Genomic DNA, 25,980 nt, shown 5'->3' with positions numbered 1-25,980 from the left:
TAGTACTGACTCCAACTCGACCATAACCCCGCTATCAAAAGAACGAGCCCCCCAAGTTTTGATAATATACTTCCTCAGATAGAAGGTTCATTAAGTGAACAATTTTAGGTGCTTCTCTTCTTTACCAGTTGATTCAGAGGCATTAAATTTTAAGCTGTGGCATTCATCACTCATTCCGTAACCTTCACACACACTTGTGATTATCTTTGCCCAACGTGAATGTATTATAATCGCAAAATATCGACTTATTTCTGTCTTCTGCTTGTCGAAAATCTTACACCAGTAGATACACTTTGTTAAAGAATATCTTCTGAACACAGCATATCCAGAAAGTAAAAGTTTTATTAATATATTCAGAGAGGTTTCAAACGTCAAGGAGACCTAATATCAGTGTATGTATATACCAGTATTTTAATATATACCTCAAGAACTGTGCCAAGATTGTCTGAAACATTTGCTTATAACATGCAAGCTTGCAGTGTGACCTGGTATAGATACTTATGTTATGCAAGCTGGCAATATGACCTAGTATAAGGTCTTACATTAAACAAGTTTGCAACGTGCCCTGGTGTAGATATCTACATCAGACAAACTTGCGATGTACCCTATGATAAATACTTACGCTATGCAAGCTTCTAGTGTGACTGTATACAAATACGTGAATTAGGCAATCTTGAAGTGTGAGTTAGTAGATATAATTTAGGTAGGTAACATTAGCTTCTCCCTCTAAGTCTGTTCGGTAATATAACAAGTAGCAATACTCCTGAAGCAGGAGATGCGTGAGTATGTGATCGAGCGTAAGAAAGTAGATTCTAGATTGATATGGGTAAAAATGAAAGTGGATGTAGAGGGATGAGTGATTATTGGTGCTTATGCACCTGGTCATAAGAAAGAACATGTGAGGCAAGTGTTTTGGGAGCAGCTGAGTGAGTGTGTCAGCAGCTTTGGTGCACGAGACCGGGGTTTAGTAATAGGTGATTTGAATGCGAAGATGAGCAATGTTGCAGTTGAGGGGATGATTGCTGTACAAGGAGTATTTAGTGTTCTGAATGGAAATGGTCAAGAGCGCAACGAAACCCACCCACATACACATGTATATGCATAAACGCCCACACAAGCACATATAAATACATATACATTTCACCATATGCATACATATACATAGACATATACATATATACACTTGTACATATTCATACTAGCCACCTTCATCCATTTCGTCGCTACCCCGCCACACACGAAATAGCCCCCCGCGAGGTAGCGCCAGGAACAGACAAAAAAGGCTACATTCGTTCACGCTCAGTTTCTAGTTGTCATGTGTAATGCACCGAAACAACCGCTCCCTTTCCACATCTAGGCCCCACAAACCTTTCCATGATTTACCCCAAACGCCTCACATGCCCTGGTTGAATCCATTGGCAGCACGTCGACCCCGGTATGCCACATCGTTCCATTCACTCTATTCCTTGCACACCTTTCACCCTCCTGTATGTTCAGGTCCCGATCGCTCAAAATCTTTTTCACTCCATCTTTAAACCTTCAATTTGCTCTCCCGTTTCTCCTTCTTCCCTCCACCTCTGACACATATATCCTCTATGTCAGTCTCTCCTCGCTGATTCTCTCCATGTGTCCAAACCATTTCAACACACCCTGTTCTGCTTTCTCACCCACACTCTATTTCCACACATCTTTCTTACCCATTCATTACTAACTCGATCAAACCACCTCACACCATATATTCTCTTCAAACATTTCATTCCCAACACATCGACCGTCCTGCACACAACCCTATTTATAACCCATACCTTGCAATCATATAACATTGTTCGAACCACAATTCCTTGAAACATACCCATTTTTGCTTTCCGAGTTACTGTTTTCGCCTTCCACACATTCTTCAACGCTCCCAGAACCTTCGCCCCATCCCCCACCCTGTGACTCACTTCCGCTTCCATGGTTCCATCTACTGCTAAGTTCACTCCCAGATATCTAAAACGCTCCACTTCCTCCAGTTTTTCCTTATTCAAACTTACCTCCCAATTAACTTGTCATTCAACCCTACTGAACCTAATAACCTTGCTCTTATTAACATTTACTATCACGATTCTTTTTTCACACACTCTACCAACGTCTGCAGTTTCTCAAGCGAATCAGCCAACAGAGCTGTATCATCAGCGAACAACTCACTTCCCAAGCCCTCTCATCCACAACAGACTACATACTTGCCCGCTCTCTAAAACTCTAGCAATCACCTCTCTAACTACCCCATCCAAAAAACAAATTAATAAATAAATGAATATATATATATATATATATATATATATATATTTTTTTTTTTTTTTTTTTTTTTTTACTTTGTCGCTGTCTCCCGCGTTAGCGAGGTAGCGCAAGGAAACAGACGAAAGAAATGGCCCAACCCCCCCCCCATACACATGTACATACACACGTCCACACACGCAAATATACATACCTACACAGCTTTCCATGGTTTACCCCGGACGCTTCACATGCCTTGATTCAATCCACTGACAGCACGTCAACCCCTGTATACCACATCGCTCCACTTCACTCTATTCCTTGCCCTCCTTTCACCCTCCTGCATGTTCAGGCCCCGATCACACAAAATCCTTTTCACTCCATCTTTCCACCTCCAATTTGGTCTCCCTCTTCTCCTCGTTCCCTCCACCTCCGACACATATATCCTCTTGGTCAATCTTTCCTCACTCATTCTCTCCATGTGCCCAAACCATTTCAAAACACCCTCTTCTGCTCTCTCAACCACGCTCTTTTTATTTCCACACATCTCTCTCACCCTTACGTTACTTACTCGATCAAACCACCTCACACCACACATTGTCCTCAAACATCTCATTTCCAGCACATCCATCCTCCTGCGCACAACTCTATCCATAGCCCACGCCTCGCAACCATACAACATTGTTGGAACTACTATTCCTTCAAACATACCCATTTTTGCTTTCCGGGATAATGTTCTCGACTTCCACACATTTTTCAAGGCTCCCAAAATTTTCGCCCCCTCCCCCACCCTATGATCCACTTCCGCTTCCATGGTTCCATCCGCTGACAGATCCACTCCCAGATATCTAAAACACTTCACTTCCTCCAGTTTTTCACCATTCAAACTCACCTCCCAATTGACTTGACCCTCAACCCTACTGTACCTAATAACCTTGCTCTTATTCACATTTACTCTTAACTTTCTTCTTCCACACACTTTACCAAACTCCGTCACCAGCTTCTGCAGTTTCTCACATGAATCCGCCACCAGCGCTGTATCATCAGCGAACAACAACTGACTCACTTCCCAAGCTCTCTCATCCCCAACAGACTTCATACTTGCCCCTCTTTCCAAAACCCTTGCATTTACCTCCCTAACAACCCCATCCATAAACAAATTAAACAACCATGGAGACATCACACACCCCTGCCGCAAACCTACATTCACTGAGAACCAATCACTTTCCTCTCTTCCTACACGTACACATGCCTTACATCCTCGATAAAAACTTTTCACTGCTTCTAACAACTTGCCTCCCACACCATATATTCTTAATACCTTCCACAGAGCCTCTCTATCAACTCTATCATATGCCTTCTCCAGATCCATAAATGCTACATACAAATCCATTTGCTTTTCTAAGTATTTCTCACATACATTCTTCAAAGCAAACACCTGATCCACACATCCTCTACCACTTCTGAAACCACACTGCTCTTCCCCAATCTGATGCTCTGTACATGCCTTCACCCTCTCAATCAATACCCTCCCATATAATTTACCAGGAATACTCAACAAACTTATACCTCTGTAATATATATATATATATATATATATATATATATATATATATATATATATTTTTTTTTTTTATTTTTTTTTTTGCTTTGTCGTTGTCTCATGCGTTAGCGAGGTAGTGCAAGGAAAAAGACGAAAGAAAAGGCCCAACCCACCTCCATACACATGTATATACATACACGTCCCCACACGCAAATATACATACACATACATCTCAATGTACACATATATATATACACACAGACATATACATATATACACATGCACACAATTCACACTGTCTGCCTTTATTCATTCCCATTGCCTCCTCGCCACATATGGAACAACATCCCCCTCCCCCCTCATGTGTGCGAGGTAGAGCTAGGAAAAGACAACAAAGGCCACATTCGTTCACACTCAGTCTCTACCTGCCACGCAATAATGCCCGAAACCACAACTCCCTTTCCACATCCAGGCCCCACAGAACTTTCCATGGTTTACCCCAGGCGCTTCACATGCCCTGATTCAATCCATTGACAGCACGTCAACCCAGGTATACCACATCGATCCAATTCACTCTACTCCTTGCCCACCTTTCACCCTCCTACATGTTCAGGCCCCGATCACTCAAGATCTTTTTCACCCCATCTTTCCACCTAAAATTTGGTCTCCCACTTCTCCTCGTTCCCTCCACCTCCGACACATATATCCTCTTGGTCAATCTTTCCTCACTCATTCTCTCAATGTGCCCAAACCACTTCAAAACATACTCTTCTGCTCTCTCAACCACGCGCTTCTTATTTCAACACATCTCTCTTACCCTTACATTACTTACTCGATCAAACCACCTCACACCACATATTGTTCTCAAAAATCTCATTTCCATGACATCCACCCTCCTGCGCACAACTCTATCCATAGCCCACGCCTCGCAACTATACAACATTGTTGGAACCACTATTCCCTCAAAGATACCTATTTTTGCTTTCCGAGATAATGTTCTCGACTTCCAAACATTTTTCAAGGCTACCAGAATTTTCGCCCCCTCCCCCACCCTATGATTCACTTCCGTTTCTATGGTTCCATCCGCTGCCAGATCCTCTCTCAGATATCTAAAACACTTTACTTCCTCCAGTTTTTCTCCATTCAAACTTACCTCCCAGTTGACTTGACCCTCAACCCTACTGTACCTAATAACCTTGCTCTTATTCACATTTATTCTCAACTTTCTTCTTTCACACACTTTACCAAACTCAGTCACCAGCTTCTTCAGTTTCCCACATGAATCAGCCACCAGCGTTGTATCATCAGCGAACAACAACTGACTCACTTCCCAAGCTCTCTCATCCACAACAGACTGAATACTTGCCCCTCATTCCAAAACTCTTGCATTCACCTCCCTAACAACTCTATCCATAAACAAATTAAACAACCATGGAGACATCACACACCCCTGCCGCAAACCTACATTCACTGAGAACCAATCACTTTCCTCTCTTCCTACACGTACACATGCCTTACATCCTCGATAAAAACTTCTCATTGCTTCTAACAACTTGCCTCCCACACCATATATTCTTAATACCTTCCACAGAGCATCTCTATCAACTCTATCATATGCCTTCTCCAGATCCATAAATGCTACATACAAATCCATTTGCTTTTCTAAGTATTTCTCACATACATTATTCAAAGCAAACACCTGATCCACACATCCTCTACCACTTCTGAAACAACACTGCTCTTCTCTAATCTGATGCTCTGTACATGTCTTCAACCTCTCAATCAATACCCTCCCATATAATTTCCCAGGAATACTGAACAAACTTTTTCTTATTTTTTTTTTTTGCTTTGTCGCTGTCTCCCGCGTTTGCGAGGTAGCGCAAGGAAACAGACGAAAGAAATGGCCCAACCCCCCAACCCCCCAACCCCCAAAAACATGTATATACATACACGTCCACACACGCAAATATACATACCTACACAGCTTTCCATGGTTTACCCCGGACGCTTCACATGCCTTGATTCAATCCACTGACAGCACGTCAACCCCGGTATACCACATCGCTCCAATTCACTCTATTCCTTGCCCTCCTTTCACCCTCCTGCATGTTCAGGCCCCGATCACTCAAAATCTTTTTCACTCCATCTTTCCACCTCCAATTTGGTCTCCCTCTTCTCCTCGTTCCCTCCACCTCCGACACATATATCCTCTTGGTCAATCTTTCCTCACTCATTCTCACCATGTGCCCAAACCATTTCAAAACACACTCTTCTGCTCTCTCAACCACGCTCTTTTTATTTCCACACATCTCTCTTACCCTTACGTTACTTACTCGATCAAACCACCTCACACCACACATTGTCCTCAAACATCTCATTTCCAGCACATCCATCCTCCTGCGCACAACTCTATCCATAGCCCACGCCTCGTAACCATGCAACATTGTTGGAACCACTATTCCTTCAAACATACCCATTTTTGCTTTCCGAGATAATGTTCTCGACTTCCACACATTCTTCAAGGCTCCCAGAATTCTCGCCCCCTCCCCCACCCTATGATCCACTTTCGCTTCCATGGTTCCATCCGCTGCCAGATCCACTCCCAGATATCTAAAACACTTCACTTCCTCCAGTTTTTCTCCATTCAAACTTACCTCCCAATTGACTTGACCCTCAACCCTACTGTACCTAATAGCCTTGCTCTTATTCACTTTTACTCTTAACTTTCTTCTTTCACACACTTTACCAAACTCAGTCACCAGCTTCTGCAGTTTCTCACATGAATCAGCCACCAGCGCTGTATCATCAGCGAACAACAACTGACTCACTTCCCAAGCTCTCTCATCCCCAACAGACTTCATACTTGCCCCTCTTTCCAAAACTCCTCCATTCACCTCCCTAACAACCCCATCCATAAACAAATTAAACAACCATGTAGACATCACACACCCCTGCCGCAAATCTACATTCACTGAGAACCAATCACTTTCCTCTCCTCCTGAAGTGGAATTTATTAAAAAATGGGGTGACTGTATTGTTGACTGTTTGGTAAGGTTATTTATTGTATGTATGGCTCAGGTAAGGTGCCTGAGAACTGGCGGAATGCTTGCATAGTGCCATTGTATAAAGGCAAAGGGGACACAGGTGAGTGCTCAAATTGCAGAGGTATAACTTTGTTGAGTATTCCTGGGAAATTATGTGGGAGGGTATTGATTGAGAGGGTGAAGGCATGTACAGAGCATCAGATAGGGGAAGATGAGTGTGGTTTCAGAAGTGGTAGAGGATGTGTGGATCAGGTGTTTGCTTTGAAGAATGTATGTGAGAAATACTTAGAAAAGCAAATGGATTTGTATGTAGCATTTATGGATCTGGAGAAGACATATGATAGAGTTGATAGAGATGCTCTGTGGAAGGTATTAAGAATATATGGTGTGGGAGGCAAGTTGTTAGAAGCAGTGAAAAGTTTTTATCGAGGATGTAAGGCATGTGTACGTGTAGGAAGAGAGGAAAGTGATTGGTTCTCAGTGAATGTAGGTTTGCGGCAGGGGTGTGTGATGTCTCCATTGATGTTTAATTTGTTTATGGATGGGGTTATTAGGGATGTGAATGCAAGAGTTTTGGAAAGAGGGGCAAGTATGCAGTCTGTTGTGGATGAGAGAGCTTGGGAAGTGAGTCAGTTGTTGTTTGCTGATGATACAGCGCTGGTGGCTGATTCATGTGGGAAACTGCAGAAGCTGGTGACTGAGCTTGGTAAAGTGTGTGAAAGAAGAAAGTTGAGAGTAAATGTGAATAAGAGCAAGGCTATTAGGTACATTAGGGTTGAGGGTCAAGTCAACTGGGAGGTAAGTTTGAACGGAGAAAAACTGGAGGAAGTGAAGTGTTTTAGATATCTGGGAGTGGATTTGGCAGCGGATGGAACCATGGAAGCGGAAGTGAATCATATGGTGGGGGAGGGGGCGAAGGTTCTGGGAGCCTTCAAGAATGCTTGTAAGTCGAGAACATAATCTCGGATAGCATAAATGGGTATGTTTGAAGGAATAGTGGTTTCAACAATGTTGTATGGTTGCGGGGCGTGGGCTATGGATAGAGATGTGCGCAGGATGGTGGATGTGCTGGAAATGAGATGTTTGAGGACAATATGTGGTGTGAGGTGGTTTGATCGCGTAAGTAATAATAAGGTAAGAGAGATGTATGGTAATAAAAAGAGTGTGGTTGAGAGAGCAGAAGAGGGTGTTTTGAAATGGTTTGGTCACATGGCGTTAGCGAGGTAGGGCAAGGAAACAGACGAAAGAAAGGCCCAACCCACCCATATACACATGTATAAACATACACGTCCACACACGCAAATATACATACCTATACATCTCAAAGTATACATATATATACACAGACTGGCATATACATATATACACATGTACATAATTCATACTGTCTGCCTTTATTCATTCCCATCGCCACCCTGCCACACATAAAATAACAGCCCCCTCCCTCCTCATGTGCTCGAGGTAGCGCTAGGAAGACAACAAAGGCCCCATTCGTTCACACTCAGTCTCTAGATGTCATGTAATAATGCACCGAAACCACAGCTCAGTTCCACATCCAGGCCTCACAAAACTTTCCATGGTTTACCCCAGACGCTTCACATGCCCTAGTTTAATCCATTAACAGGACGTCGAACCTGGTATACCACATCGTTCCAATTCACTCTTTTCCTTGCACGCCTTTCACCCTCCTGCATGTAACGTGGCAGTTGAGGGAGTAATTGGTGTATATGGGGCGTTCAGTGTTGTAAATGTAAATGGTGAAGAGCTTGTAGATTTATGTGCTGAAAAAGGACTGGTGACTGGGAATACCTGGTTTAAAAGAGAGATATACATATGTGTGCGTATGTAAGTAGGAGAGATGGCAAGAGAGCGTTATTGGATTATGTGTTAATTGATAGACGCGCGAAAGAGAGACTTTTAGATGTTAATGTGCTGGGAGGTGCAACTGGAGAGATGTCTGATCATTGTCTTGTGGAGGCGAAGGTGAAGATATGTAGAGGTCTTCAGAAAAGAAGAGAGAAGGTTGAGGTGAAGAGAGTGGTGAGAGTAAGTGAGCTTGGGAAGGAGACTTGTGTGAGGAGGTTTCAGGAGAGACTGAGTATAGAATGGAAAAAGGTGAGAACAAAGGATGCAAGGGGAGTGGGGGAGGAATAAGGATGTATTTAGGGAAGCAGTGATGGCTTGCACAAAAGATGCTTGTGGCATGAGAACCGTGGGAGGTTGGCACATTAAAAAGGGTAGTGAGTGGTGGGATAAAGAAGTAAGATTATTAGTGAAAGAGAAGAGAGAGGCATTTGGACGATTTTTGCAGGGAAATAATGCAAATGACTGGGAGACGTATAAAAGAAAGAGGCGGGAGGTGAAGAGAAAGGTGCAAGAGGTGAAAAAGAGGGCAAATGAGAGTTGGGGTGAGAGATTATCAGTAAATTTTAAGGAGAATAAAGAGATGTTTTGGAAGGAGGTAAATAAAGTGCGTAAGACAAGGGAACAATTGGGAACATCAGTGAGGGGGGCTAATGGAGAGGTTATAACAAGTAGTGGTGATGTGAGAAGGAGATGGAGTGAGTATTTTGAAGGTTTGTTAAATGTGTTTGATGATAAAGTGGCAGATATAAGGTGTTTTGGTCGAGGTGGGGTGCAAAGGTAGAAGGTTAGGGAGAATCATTTGGCAAACTGAGAAGAGGTAGTAAAAGCTTTGCGGAAGATGAAAGCCGGTAAGGCAGCCGGTTTAGATAGTAACTGCAGTGGAACTTATTAAAAAAGAGGGTGACTGTATTGTTCACTGGTTGGTAAGGTTATTTAATGTATTTATGGCTCATGGTGAGTTACTTGAGGATTGGCGGAATGCTTGCATAGTGCCATTGTACAAAGGCAAAGGGGATAAAAGTGAGTGCTCAAATTACAGAGGTATAAGCTTGTTGAGTATTCTTGGGAAATTATATGGGAGGGCATTGATTGAGAGGGTGAAGGCATGTACAGAGCATCAGATTAGGGAAGAGCAGTGTAGTTTCAGAAGTGGTAGAGGATGTGTGGATCAGGTGTTTGCTTTGAAGAATGTATGTGAGAAATACTTAGAAAAGCAAATGGGTTTGTATGTAGCATTAATGGATCTGGAGAAGGCATATGGTAGAGTTGAAAGAGATGCTCTGTGGAAGGTATTAAGTAAATATAGTATGGGAGGCAAATTGTTAGTAGCAGTGAAAAGTTTTTATCGAGGATGTAAGGCATGTGTACGAGTTAGAAGAGGGGAAAGTGATTGGTTCTCAGTGAATGCTGGTTTGCCCCAGGGGTGCGTGATGTCTCCATGGTTGTTTAATTTGTTTATGGATGGGGTTGTTAGGGAGGTGAATGCAAGAGTTTTGGAAAGAGGGGCAAGTATGCAGTCTGTTGTGCATGAGAGAGCTTGGGAAGTGAGTCAGTTGTTGTTCGCTGATGATACAGCGCTGTTGGCTGATTTGGGTGAGAAACTGCAAAAGCTTGTGACTGAGTTTGATAAAGTTTGTGAAAGAAGAAAGCTGAAAGTAAATGTGAATAAGAGCAAGGTTATTAGGTACACTAGGGTTGAGGGACAAGTTAACTGGCAGGTAAGTTTGAATGGAGAAAAACTGGAGGAAATGAAGTGTTTTTAGATATATGGGAGTGCATTTGGCAGCGGATGGAACTATGGAAGCGGAAGTGAATCATATGGTGGGGGAGGGGGCGACAGTTGTGGGAGCGTTGAAAAATGTATGGAAGTCGAAAACGTTATCTTGGAAAGCAAAAATGGCTATGTTTAAAGGAATAGTTATTCCAACAATGTTATATGCCTGCGAGGCGTGGGCTATAGATAGAGTTGTGCGCAGGAGGGTGGATGTGCTGGAAATGAGATGTTTGAGGACAATATGTGGTGTGAGGTGGTTTGATCGCGTAAGTAATAATAAGGTAAGAGAGACTGTATGGTAATAAAAAGAGTGTGGTTGAGAGAGCAGAAGAGGGTGTTTTGAAATGGTTTGGTCACATGGCGTTAGCGAGGTAGGGCAAGGAAACAGACGAAAGAAAGGCCCAACCCACCCATATACACATGTATAAACATACACGTCCACACACGCAAATATACATACCTATACATCTCAAAGTATACATATATATACACAGACTGGCATATACATATATACACATGTACATAATTCATACTGTCTGCCTTTATTCATTCCCATCGCCACCCTGCCACACATAAAATAACAGCCCCCTCCCTCCTCATGTGCTCGAGGTAGCGCTAGGAAGACAACAAAGGCCCCATTCGTTCACACTCAGTCTCTAGATGTCATGTAATAATGCACCGAAACCACAGCTCAGTTCCACATCCAGGCCTCACAAAACTTTCCATGGTTTACCCCAGACGCTTCACATGCCCTAGTTTAATCCATTAACAGGACGTCGAACCTGGTATACCACATCGTTCCAATTCACTCTTTTCCTTGCACGCCTTTCACCCTCCTGCATGTAACGTGGCAGTTGAGGGAGTAATTGGTGTATATGGGGCGTTCAGTGTTGTAAATGTAAATGGTGAAGAGCTTGTAGATTTATGTGCTGAAAAAGGACTGGTGACTGGGAATACCTGGTTTAAAAGAGAGATATACATATGTGTGCGTATGTAAGTAGGAGAGATGGCAAGAGAGCGTTATTGGATTATGTGTTAATTGATAGACGCGCGAAAGAGAGACTTTTAGATGTTAATGTGCTGGGAGGTGCAACTGGAGAGATGTCTGATCATTGTCTTGTGGAGGCGAAGGTGAAGATATGTAGAGGTCTTCAGAAAAGAAGAGAGAAGGTTGAGGTGAAGAGAGTGGTGAGAGTAAGTGAGCTTGGGAAGGAGACTTGTGTGAGGAGGTTTCAGGAGAGACTGAGTATAGAATGGAAAAAGGTGAGAACAAAGGATGCAAGGGGAGTGGGGGAGGAATAAGGATGTATTTAGGGAAGCAGTGATGGCTTGCACAAAAGATGCTTGTGGCATGAGAACCGTGGGAGGTTGGCACATTAAAAAGGGTAGTGAGTGGTGGGATAAAGAAGTAAGATTATTAGTGAAAGAGAAGAGAGAGGCATTTGGACGATTTTTGCAGGGAAATAATGCAAATGACTGGGAGACGTATAAAAGAAAGAGGCGGGAGGTGAAGAGAAAGGTGCAAGAGGTGAAAAAGAGGGCAAATGAGAGTTGGGGTGAGAGATTATCAGTAAATTTTAAGGAGAATAAAGAGATGTTTTGGAAGGAGGTAAATAAAGTGCGTAAGACAAGGGAACAATTGGGAACATCAGTGAGGGGGGCTAATGGAGAGGTTATAACAAGTAGTGGTGATGTGAGAAGGAGATGGAGTGAGTATTTTGAAGGTTTGTTAAATGTGTTTGATGATAAAGTGGCAGATATAAGGTGTTTTGGTCGAGGTGGGGTGCAAAGGTAGAAGGTTAGGGAGAATCATTTGGCAAACTGAGAAGAGGTAGTAAAAGCTTTGCGGAAGATGAAAGCCGGTAAGGCAGCCGGTTTAGATAGTAACTGCAGTGGAACTTATTAAAAAAGAGGGTGACTGTATTGTTCACTGGTTGGTAAGGTTATTTAATGTATTTATGGCTCATGGTGAGTTACTTGAGGATTGGCGGAATGCTTGCATAGTGCCATTGTACAAAGGCAAAGGGGATAAAAGTGAGTGCTCAAATTACAGAGGTATAAGCTTGTTGAGTATTCTTGGGAAATTATATGGGAGGGCATTGATTGAGAGGGTGAAGGCATGTACAGAGCATCAGATTAGGGAAGAGCAGTGTAGTTTCAGAAGTGGTAGAGGATGTGTGGATCAGGTGTTTGCTTTGAAGAATGTATGTGAGAAATACTTAGAAAAGCAAATGGGTTTGTATGTAGCATTAATGGATCTGGAGAAGGCATATGGTAGAGTTGAAAGAGATGCTCTGTGGAAGGTATTAAGTAAATATAGTATGGGAGGCAAATTGTTAGTAGCAGTGAAAAGTTTTTATCGAGGATGTAAGGCATGTGTACGAGTTAGAAGAGGGGAAAGTGATTGGTTCTCAGTGAATGCTGGTTTGCCCCAGGGGTGCGTGATGTCTCCATGGTTGTTTAATTTGTTTATGGATGGGGTTGTTAGGGAGGTGAATGCAAGAGTTTTGGAAAGAGGGGCAAGTATGCAGTCTGTTGTGCATGAGAGAGCTTGGGAAGTGAGTCAGTTGTTGTTCGCTGATGATACAGCGCTGTTGGCTGATTTGGGTGAGAAACTGCAAAAGCTTGTGACTGAGTTTGATAAAGTTTGTGAAAGAAGAAAGCTGAAAGTAAATGTGAATAAGAGCAAGGTTATTAGGTACACTAGGGTTGAGGGACAAGTTAACTGGCAGGTAAGTTTGAATGGAGAAAAACTGGAGGAAATGAAGTGTTTTTAGATATATGGGAGTGCATTTGGCAGCGGATGGAACTATGGAAGCGGAAGTGAATCATATGGTGGGGGAGGGGGCGACAGTTGTGGGAGCGTTGAAAAATGTATGGAAGTCGAAAACGTTATCTTGGAAAGCAAAAATGGCTATGTTTAAAGGAATAGTTATTCCAACAATGTTATATGCCTGCGAGGCGTGGGCTATAGATAGAGTTGTGCGCAGGAGGGTGGATGTGCTGGAAATGAGATGTTTGAGGACATTATGTGGTGTGAGGCGGTTTGATCGAGTAAGTAATGAAAGGGTAAGAGAGACCTGTGGTAATAAAAAGATTGTGGTTGAGAGAGCAGAAGAGGGTGTTTTGAAATGGTTTGTTCACATGGAGAGAATGAGTAAGGAAAGATTGACCAAGAGGATATATGTGTCAGCGGTGGAGGGAACGAGAAGTGGGAGACCAAATTTGAGGTGGAAAGATGAAGTGAAAAAGATTTTGAGTGATCGGGGCCTGAACATGCAGGAGGGTGAAAGGCGTGCAAGGAAAAGAGTGAATTGGAACGATGTGGTGTGCCGGGATCGACGTGCTGTCCGTGGATTGAACCAGGGCATGTGAAGCGTCTGGGGTAAACCATGGAAAGTTTTGTGGGGCCTTGATATGGAAAGGGAGCTATGGTTTCATGCATTATACATGAAAGTTAAAGACTGAGTGTGAACGAATGTGGCCTTTGTTGTCTTTTGCTATTTACATATAATATTACGCTTTGTCGCTGTCTCCCGCGTTAGCAAGGTAGCGCGGGGAAACATACGAAAGAATGGCCCAACCCACCCACATACACATGTATATACATACATACACGTCCACACACGCACATATACATACCTATACATTTCAACGTACACACATGTATCTATACAGACATATACATATATACATATGTACATAATTCATACTTGCTGCCTTCATTCTTTCCCGTCGCCACCCCGCCACACATGAAATGACCCCCCACCTTCCCCCGCACGCGCGCGAGGTAGCGATAGGAAAAGACATCAAAGGCCACATTCGTTCGCACTCTGTCTCTATCTGTGATGTACAATGCATTGAAACCACGGCACCCTTCCCACATCCAGACCCCACAAAACTTTCCATGGTTAACCTCAGACGGTTCACATTCCCTGGTTGAATCCATTGATAGCACGTCGTCCCCGGTATACCACATCGTTCCAATTCACTCTATTCCTTGCACGCCTTTCATCCTCTTGCATTTTCAGGCCCCGATCAATCAAAATATTTTTCACTATATCCTTCCACCTCCAATTTGGTTTTCCACTTCTCGTTCCCTCTAACTCTTACACATATATCCTCTTGGTCAATCTTTCCTCACTCATTCTCTCCATGTGAACAAACCATTTCCATACACCCTCTTTTTCTATTTCAGCCACAATCTTTTCATTACAACACATCTTTCTTACCCTTTCATTACTTACTCGTTCAAACCACGTCACACCACATATAGTCCTCAAACATCTCATTTTCAACACATCCGCTCTCCTCCGCACAACCCTACCTATAGCCCACGCCTCGCAACCATACTACATTGTTGGAACCATTATTCCTTCAAACATACCATTTTTGCTCTCCGAGATAATGTTCTCGCCTTCCACACATTTTTCAACGCTCCCAGAACCTTCGCCCCCTACACCACCATGTGACTCACTTCCGCTTCCATGGTTCCCTCCGCTGTCAAATCCACTCCCAGATATCTATAATACTTTACTTCCTCCAGTTTTTCTCCGTTTAAACTTACCTCCCACTTGACTTGTCCCTGAACCCTACTGTACCTAATAACCTTGCTCTTATTCACATTTACTCTCAGCTTTTTTCTTTCACAAACTTTACCAAAGTCAGTCACCAGCTTCTGCAGTTTCTCACCCGAATCAGCCACCAGCGATGTATCATCAACGAACAACAACTGACTCACTTCCTTAGCCCTCTCATCCACGACAGACTGCATACTTGCTCCTCTCTCCAAAACTCTTGCATTCACCTCCCCAACAACCCCATCCATAAATACATTAGATAGCTATGGAGACATCACACACCCCTACCGCAAACCGACAATCACTGAGAACCGATCACATTCCTCTCTTCCTACTCGTACACATGCCTTACATCCTCGATAAAAACTTTTCACTGCTTCTAGCATCTTGCCTCCCACACCATATACTCCTAATACCTTCCACAGAGCATCTCTGTCAACTCTATCATATGCCTTCTCCAGGTCCATAAATGCTACATACAAATCCATATGTTTTTCTATGTATTTCTCACATACACAACCGTTAATGGCGTTTCATAGTGATTGGAAAGTCACCCTTGGCGAAGCTGTATCATTAAGACATTCTCGTCAAGGGCACACCGGCATATATGCAAGTGGTGATACATGGCTGGGTAATAAAATTTGATGAGCACGTAGCTCCCTGACTTGGTCACTGTTGCCTCAGGCTACACGATACAGTCGATCCTCCCAACCTAGTGGCCCCAGTAGTGATTCTATGCTCCTAGTGACGGTAGTGTCCCTGACTTTATCCTGTGACACTGCTGGAACAAAACAAAACCTGTCTGATGATTATATCATATTTGTTACCAAGTGGGAAAAATTGGTTAAACAGTACAAATAAATAAGATAACAATCTTGTTGCTCAAACAAGAATGAACAAGAAAAGAATAACAATATATTTTTACTTTATACCAGGAAAAGATAACATGAATCAAGGTAATGTCTTGTGATACATAAAGAAAGGTTGGGATCTGTTGATCACTTCATCCTTACTGGAACAATAACAAACATACTTCATGCAGCTCATCTACCGGAAATATTTATGTTTTGTATCGCGAATAATACTGAAAAACGAAAAGCAGGAACGAGAAACAACAGTGATGGGCGATGAAAATAGTGTAGTGAAACCCTACTCTTTCAACACGTGGGGAAAGAGGGATTTTACACAACAGACAGTTTATCTGTGTTACTGCCTAACACACCTCAATTTAATTTCACGTTCAGTCAACAGATGGCGCTGGGGTAAATCAAATCGAATTAACAAGGGCCAGACAGAGGCGGTATATCCTCTGCGTTTGCAACGCTGACGCAGATATCTCCAGTTCGTCCTGAAAAACAGCAGACGAGGACACGACGGTTGGTAACAGCAAGACCAGGGTAGGAGGTTTAGAGTGTTAAGGCAAGAATAGCACACAGCTGCACTCCAGGCCTGATCAAGGCAGTGTGAGAACCATAGTAGCTCAAACCACCCGCCGCTGGTTAGCGCCTATCCACTCTTCAAAACAAGTGAAAATAATGAAATCTCGGTTAGGATTAAGAATACATCCATGGTCGTTAAACAGAGGAACGTTACACACACACATGTACATACATACACACACACACACACACACACACACACACACTCGGACGCATAAACACTCACAGAAACACATGGCCCTTCATGTTGTGATGAATGAGTTACCACTGGCCCACCAGAAATCGGGGTTGCATAGACTCGAATCCTGACGTGGCAATCAGCCCACACCAACCCAAACGTTTATCCACCCTTCGAGATTGTCAATAAATGCTTACCTGTCTTAGGCTGTGTGTCATGAGGAGAGAGTTGCCTTCTCTCATACCCTTGTATATACGTAAGTATCATGTCTTTACCCTTATACATGTATGTACACATACACACACACACAGAAGCACACACACACACGCACACAAACACACACCAGCTTAGGTAAGGTACCCATTTGCGACCAGTTCCAAAGGTGGATGAACACCTGGGTTGGATGTAAGCCGATCGCCACGCCCAGGATTCGAACCCATGCTGGCCAAAATCTGGATGGGCCATGCTGACTCGTGGTCAATAACGCTAACCACTACACTATGGAGACTCGTAATGATAGCAATAATGATAACGATGATAATGATAATGATGATGATAAGAATGATAATGATACTAACAATAATGATAATAATAACAATAATGATAATGATTATCATACAGGTAATGATAATGATAGTAATAAGAATGATAATATTAATGATGATAATAATAATAATAATAATAATAATAATAATAATAATAATAATAATAATAATATCAACAATAATAATCATAATGATGATAATAATAATAATAATAATAATAATAATAATAATAATGATAATGATAGTAATAATAATTGTCCCTGGGGATAGGGGAGAAAGAATACTTCCCACGTATTCCCTGCGTGTCGTAGAAGGCGACTAAAAGGGAAGGGAGCGGGGAGCTGGAAAATCATCCCCTCTCGGGTTTTTTTTCCTTATTTTCCAAAAGAAGGAACAGAGAAGGGGGCCAGGTGAGGGTATTCCCTCAAAGGTCCAGTCCTCTGTTCTTAACGCTACCTCGCTAACGCGGGAGATGGCGATAGTATGAAAGAAAGCAAATACTAATAATGACAATAATAATAATAATAATGATAATAATAATAATAATGATAGTAATAATAATAATGATGATAATAATAATAATAATAATAATAATAATGATAATAACAATAATAACGATAATAATAATAATAATAATAATAATAATAATAATAATAATGATAATAATAATAATAATAGTTAAGAAGAAGAAGAAGAAGAAGAAGAAGAAGAAGAAGAAGAAGAAGTGTACTGATAATGCACGTTAATATATCACAGAATTGGGAAGTCATAATAGTCAGTAGTTAACTAATCATAAAAGAGCTTAAGATCAATGCAGGGCTGGGTATTTCCATGATTTGGAGAAGCATACGAATGAGGTACATGTACATAGTCAAAGTGGCAGATATACAAGAGGTAATATTTTCGTTTATATATTATGCATTTAGTGATGATTAGCTGAAGATTAGGTGGTAAATGGTTGATTGTTGATTGAGTTACAGTAACATAGTAGCTCGCACACCACGTAGCTTAACGATTGGGGTGTCTAAATGTGTGTGGATGTAACCAAGAGGAGAAAAAAGGAGAGAAAAGCAGTATGTTTGAGGAAAGGAAACTGGATGTTTTGGCTCTGAGTGAAACGAAGCTCAAGGGTATTCCCTGCGTGTCGTAGAAGGCGACTAAAAGGGGAGGGAGCGGGGGGCTGGAAATCCTCCCCTCTCATTTTTTTTTTTTTTTTTTTTTTTTAATTTTCCAAGAGAGGGAACAGAGAATTGCGCCAGGTGAGGGTATTCCCTCAAAGGCCCAGTCCTCTGTTCTTAACGCTACCTCGCTAATGCGGGAAATGGCGAATAGTTTGAAAGAAAGAAAAATGTATATATATATATATATATATATATATATATATATATATATATATATATATATATATATATATATATGTAGCATTTATGGATCTGGAGAAGGCATATGATAGAGTTGATAGAGATGCTCTGTGGAAGGTATTAAGAATATATGGTGTGGGAGGAAAGTTGTTAGAAGCAGTGAAAAGTTTTTATCGAGGATGTAAGGCATGTGTACGTGTAGGAAGAGAGGAAAGTGATTGGTTCTCAGTGAATGTAGGTTTGCGGCAGGGGTGTGTGATGTCTCCATGGTTGTTTAATTTGTTTATGATGGGGTTGTTAGGGAGGTAAATGCAAGAGTTTTGGAAAGAGGGGCAAGTATGAAGTCTGTTGGGGATGAGAGAGCTTGGGAAGTGAGTCAGTTGTTGTTCGCTGATGATACAGCGCTGGTGGCTGATTCATGTGAGAAACTGCAGAAGCTGGTGACTGAGTTTGGAAAAGTGTGTGGAAGAAGAAAGTTAAGAGTAAATGTGAATAAGAGCAAGGTTATTAGGTACAGTAGGGTTGAGGGTCAAGTCAATTGGGAGGTGAGTTTGAATGGAGAAAAACTGGAGGAAGTGAAGTGTTTTAGATATCTGGGAGTGGATCTGGCAGCGGATGGAACCATGGAAGCGGAAGTGGATCATAGGGTGGGGGAGGGGGCGAAAATCCTGGGGGCCTTGAAGAATGTGTGGAAGTCGAGAACATTATCTTGGAAAGCAAAAATGGGTATGTTTGAAGGAATAGTGGTTCCAACAATGTTGTATGGTTGCGAGGCGTGGGCTATGGATAGAGTTGTGCGCAGGAGGATGGATGTGCTGGAAATGAGATGTTTGAGGACAATGTGTGGTGTGAGGTGGTTTGATCGAGTGAGTAACGTAAGGGTAAGAGAGATGTGTGGAAATAAAAAGAGCGTGGTTGAGAGAGCAGAAGAGGGTGTTTTGAAGTGGTTTGGGCACATGGAGAGGATGAGTGAGGAAAGATTGACCAAGAGGATATATGTGTCGGAGGTGGAGGGAACAAGAAGAAGAGGGAGACCAAATTGGAGGTGGAAAGATGGAGTGAAAAAGATTTTGCGTGATCGGGGCCTGAACATGCAGGAGGGTGAAAGGAGGGCAAGGAATAGAGTGAATTGGAGCGATGTGGTATACCGGGGTTGACGTGCTGTCAGTGGATTGAATCAAGGCATGTGAAGCGTCTGGGGTAAACCATGGAAAGCTGTGTAGGTATGTATATTTGCGTGTGTGGACGTATGTATATACATGTGTATGGGGGGGGGTTGGGCCATTTCTTTCGTCTGTTTCCTTGCGCTACCTCGCAAACGCGGGAGACAGCGACAAAGTATAATAAAAAAATATAATAATATATATATATATATATATATATATATATATATATATATATATATATATATATATATATATATATATATATATATATATATATATCTTTTCTTTCATACTATTCGCCATTTCCCGCATTAGCGAGGTAGCGTTGAGAACAGAGGACTGGGCCCTTGAGGGAATATCCTCACCTGGGCCCCTTCTCTGTTCCCTCTTTTGGAAAATTAAAAAAAAAGTGAGAGGGGAGGATTTCCAGCCCCCCGCTCCCTCCCCTTTTAGTCGCCTTCTACGACACGCAGGGAATACGTGGGAAGTATTCTTTCTCCCCTATCCCCAGGGATAAATATATATATATATATACATATATATATATACATATATATATATATATGAAGATTAAAAAGGCAAATAATCATATCTTGCCAAGGAATATAATCAATTAAACCATAAGAATGGGTATGAGTCTTTATAAAGTCACATTACAAGGTGCGTGTAGTTCTAACAGCTAAGACGAGGCTTTATAGTAAATTTTATAGTAGCACATTTGTCGCGAGGAAGTCCGTAGGAGAAGTTTGGCAGCGCTTCTCACCCGACGTCATTAAGGACCAGAACTCAATTAAAGACCCCGTGAACTTTGGCAATTCGTAACAGGACTCATAATGCAAGGGATAAGATTCCTATTTGCATGCAGAATAATTGTCTAATTTCCTTTGGAGATTTATGACCGGGATTACTAGAAAGTGGTTTTCATCTCGGCGGAATGACTACATAAAGTGGTTTTCATGTAAATTTCTGGTCGGCTCCGGTGACTGGTGTAAAATATTGGAATGGCTGGAGGGATGGCCTTGGACGAATCCAATATTATTACCATTTGTTCCTAACATCTAAGTTAATGTTGGTGAAAGAAAGCGTTTTCAATTATTCGGTCTTTGGACGTAATATTTTTCTTTCTGGCAAATTTACGAATCTTTCTTTATCAATAGATGGCATTCTTTTTCTTAAACTTATACTATACTGTGACGTTTCGGGAACATTTTCAGTTGTCATGAATGGTATGTTGATAACCATACAACATTTTTCATTAAAATGTAACACTCGCAAGTTTATTGTTACTGGATTTCTTTACTAATGTGCCATATACATGATGCAATTTCTAGAGCTTTTGAGATCAAGAGTACAACTTGGCTTTGAATCGCTTGTCTGTGTTTCATATGATCTACACAGATGCATTCATAACACAAGTGACATATGGCGACAAGTACTACCGGACCAGTACGTACACTCATCATGCAAGCACTGCTGAACCAGTATACTTATCAAGTACTGCAGGACCAGGACATTCAACAAATACTTCTGGACGATAACGCTTAACATGTACTGCTGGACCAGGGCAACCAACGAGTACTGCTGGACGAGGACTTAACAAGTACTGCTGAATCAGGACATCTAACAAACACTGTTAGACTAGGACACTTAACAGGTACCACTAGACTAGAACGCTTAACAAGTACTGTAGGACCAGGGCACTTAACATGCACTGCTAGACCAGGACACACCCTGTACTCCATTATTCAATCACCTAAATATTTTTCTTTTGTTTTCTTGTCCTCTGTAATTGATTAGTTGTTACTAGGCGTTAGCTCTCCTTATTCTTGCATTTATCATATTCTAGATTTCTTAGACCCTCTTGTTTTACTTCACATCTTCCTTCTTTTTAGTCCTTTTACTTCTACTCCTTCCATCCTGTTACGATATTGTATGAATGAAAATAGCAATCTCTTAATCTCGGAGCAATCATAGAGGGAAATCAATGCAGTAATATCGACAATGTGATTTACTTGCTTCGTCACTGTAATAACAGCATACCCTTCAAGGTAATTCCTGCCACTAATTACCGACAAGTGGGAGGGTAATTAGAAAATCATCGATTATTAATGAATCAGGAGTCAAGATAATAACACTACGGTAAGAGCTCCATCATAACTGGATTACATATTAGGATTTCGAGACCCTCAACGCCTTACCCAAGGATGATGAACTTTATATACACATCATTGAGGGGTATTATCTTGCAGCTTTTCATGTGCATTAATAACGAGTCCTTCAGACTACGTCGGGAAAATTAACCTTAATAGAAAGGTCATTAAGGGTAGTAATGGACTCACCGGCCACACACACGTAATAATAACGTGCCGGCAGAGCCAACAATGCCTCTGATGATAATGACCAAGAAGCTGCCAGTTCATTAAAGATTCATTAGTGCTTGTGGAGACGTGCTCCCCCTCCCCCACTAGCTCTTCTTCCTCTCTCTCCTCTCCCTTGTCCGCCTCCATCATCATCATCATCATCATCATCATCATCACTATCACTGTCACGTACTCACCCTCCCAGTTCACCATTTCCTTTTACTCTCTTTCTTATTCTCTACCTCCTTTTCTCTTTTTTCGTCCCCACCCTTATTCGTTTTCTAATCCAACTCTTCAGCAACGGTCTTCCTCATTTTCACATTAAAATCTTACATCCATCATCTTAATTTTTTCTCTTTGCATTTTGTATTGTGTTCATCATAAGTAAATCTTTTCGTCAATTATTTTTTCCTTTGTTTTCCGGTTCCTTCGATGACAAATGATATCTCACCAGGAGAATCTCAAAATTTGCCGACGACACAAAATTAGGAAATAGAGCCAACTCAAAGAAAGAGTGCCTAAAGATTCTGATTGATCTAGATAAATTGGTAGAATGATGAGATGCATTTCAGCGTAGAAAAGTACAAAGTTATGCATATGAATCATGAATAGGAAATGCTTGGTAAAGCTTTACAAGGAGTTAAAGAAGAAAGAACAACGGAGTAATTATCAGTTATGACATTAGATTTGGTAAACAATGTGTAACTGCTTACAATCAAGCAAACTGCCCTTTCTAAATGTGTTGATAGGTAGAGTATCTGATCATTTGTCCTTTAAGACTACAGGTAGCGCCAGGAAATCAGATGAAAAAGGCCACATTCGTTCAGACGGTCTCTAGCTGTCATGTGTGATGCACCAAAACCACAACTCCCTATGTACATCCAGGCCCCACAGACCGTTCCATTGTCTACCCCAAACGTTTCACATGCCTGGATCAGTCCATTGATAGCACGTCGACCCCGGTATACCACATCGTTCCAATTCATTCTATTCTTGCACGCCTCTCATCCTCCTGTATGTTCAGGCCCCGATCGCTCAAGATCTTTTTCACTCCATCCTTCCACCTCCAATTCAGTCTCTCGCTTCTACTTGTTCCCTTCACCTCTGACACATACATCCTCTTAACCAACCTTTCCGCACTCACTCTCTACATATGTCCAAACCATTTCAACACACCCTCCTCTGCTCTCTCAACCACAATCTTTTCATTACCACACATCTCTCTTACCCTTTCATTGCTTACTCGATCAAACCACCTCACACCACAAATTGTCCACAAACATTTCATTTTCAACGCATCCACCCTCCCCTGTACAACCCTATCTATAGCCCATACCTCGCAACCTTATGATATAGTTGGAATTACTGTTCCTTCAAAGATACCTATCATTGCTCTTCAAGATAACGTTCCCTCCTTATACACATTCTTCATCGCTCCCAGAACCTTCGTGCCCCCTCTCTCACGCTGTGACTCACTTCTGCTTCTGTGATTCCGTTCGCTGCTAAGTCCAATCCCAGATGTCTAAAAAACTTCACTTCCTCCAGTTTTTCTCTATTCATACTTACATCCCAACTGACTTGGCGGTCAACCCCACTGAATCTAATAACCTTGCTCGTATTCACATTTACTCTCAACTTTCTCCTCTCACACACTCTTCCAAACTCAGTCACCAACTTCTGCAGTTTCTCACTCGAATCAGCCACTAGAGCTGTATCATCGGCAAGTAACAACTGACTCACTTCCAAAGCCCTCTCTTCGCCAATAGTCTGCATACCCACCCATCTCTCCAAAACTCTTGCATTTACCGCCTTAACCATTTCTTCCATAAACAAATCAAACAGTCATGGGGACATCACACACCTCTGCCGCAGACCGACCTTTACTGGGAACCAAGCACTTTCTTCCTGCTCGTGCACATTAATTACATCCTTGATAAAAAAAATTCACTGCTTGTAGTAGTTTACCTCTCACATCATATATGCTTAAGACCTTCCACAAAGCATCTCTATCAACCCTAACATATGCCTTGCCCAGATCAATAAATGTTACATAAAAATCCATCTGATTTTCAAGCTTTTCTCACACACTTTCTTCAAAGCAAACATCTTATCCATACATCCTCTAACATTTCTGAAACCACACTGCTCCTCCCTAGTCTGATGCTCTGCATATACCTTTTCTCTCTCAATCAATAACCTCCTATGCAATTTCCAGGGAATACTCAATAAACTTATGCCTCTGTAGTTTGAACACTCATCTATATCCCGTTTGCCTTTGTACAGTGGCACTATGCATGCGTTCTGCCAATCCTCAAGACTTCACCATGATCCATACATAGTTACTATCCTTACCAACCAATCAACAAGGCAGTCACCCTCTTTCTCATTAGATTCCACACACGGACATATACATACCTATACATTTCATCGCATATATATATATATATATATATATATATATATATATATATATATATATATATATATATATATATATATATATATATATATTTATTCATTTATTTTGCTTTGTCGCTGTCTCCCGCGTTTGCGAGGTAGCGCAAGGAAACAGACGAAAGAAATGGCCCAACCCACCCCCATACACCTGTATATACATACACGTCCACACACGCAAATATGCATCTCAATGTACACATATATATACACACACAGACACATACATATATACCCATGCACACAATTCAGACTGTCTGCCTTTATTCATACCCATCGCCACCTCGCCACATATGGAATACCATCCCCCTCCCCCCTCATGTATGCGAGGCAGCGCTACGAAAAGACAACAAAGGCCCCATTCGTTCACACTCAGTCTCTAGCTGTCATGTAATATTGCCCGAAACCAAAGCTCCCTTTCCACATCCAGGCCCCACACAACTTTCCATGGTTTACCCCAGACGCTTCACATGCCCTGATTCAATCCACTGACAGCATGTCAACCCCGGTATACCACATCGATCCAATTCACTCTATTTCTTGCCCGCCTTTCACCCTCCTGCATGTTCAGGCCCCGATCACGCAAAATCTTTTTCACTCCATCTTTCCACCTCCAATTTGGTCTCCCTCTTCTCCTCGTTCCCTCCACCTCCGACACATATATCCTCTTGGTCAATCTTTCCTCACTCATTCTCACCATGTGCCCAAACCATTTCAAAACACCCTCTTCTGCTCTCTCAACCACGCTCATTTCATTTCCACACATCTCTCTTACCCTTACATTACTTACTCGATCAAACCACCTCACACCACACATTGTCCTCAAACATCTCATTTCCAGCACATCCACCCTCCTGCGCACAACTCTATCCATAGCCCACGCCTCGCAACCATACAACATTGTTGGAACCACTATTCCTTCAAACATACCCATTTTTGCTTTCCGAGATAATGTTCTCGACTTCCACACATTCTTCAAGGCTCCAAGGATTTTCGCCCGCTCCCCCACCCTATGATTCACTTCCGCTTCCATGGTTCCATCCGCTGCCAGATCCACTCCCAGATATCTAAAACACTTCACTTCCTCCAGTTTTTCTCCATTCAAACTTACCTCCCAATTGACTTGACCCTCCACCCTACTGTACCTAATAACCTTCCTCTTATTCACATTTACTCTAAACTTTCTTCTTTCACACACTTTACCAAACTCAGTCACCAGCTTCTGCAGTTTCTCACATGAATCAGCCACCAGCGCTGTATCATCAGCGAACAACAACTGACTCACTTCCCAAGCTCCCTCATCCCCAACAGACTTCATACTTGCCCCTCTCTTCCTACACGTACACATGCCTTACATCCTCGATAAAAACTTTTCACTACTTCTAACAACTTGCCTCCCACACCATATATTCTT

This window comes from Panulirus ornatus, chromosome 67, assembly GCF_036320965.1.
Source record: "Panulirus ornatus isolate Po-2019 chromosome 67, ASM3632096v1, whole genome shotgun sequence".
Classification (NCBI taxonomy): Eukaryota; Metazoa; Arthropoda; class Malacostraca; order Decapoda; family Palinuridae; genus Panulirus; species Panulirus ornatus.
The sequence above is the reverse complement of the archived record's forward strand: the minus strand, read 5'-3'. Positions refer to the sequence as shown.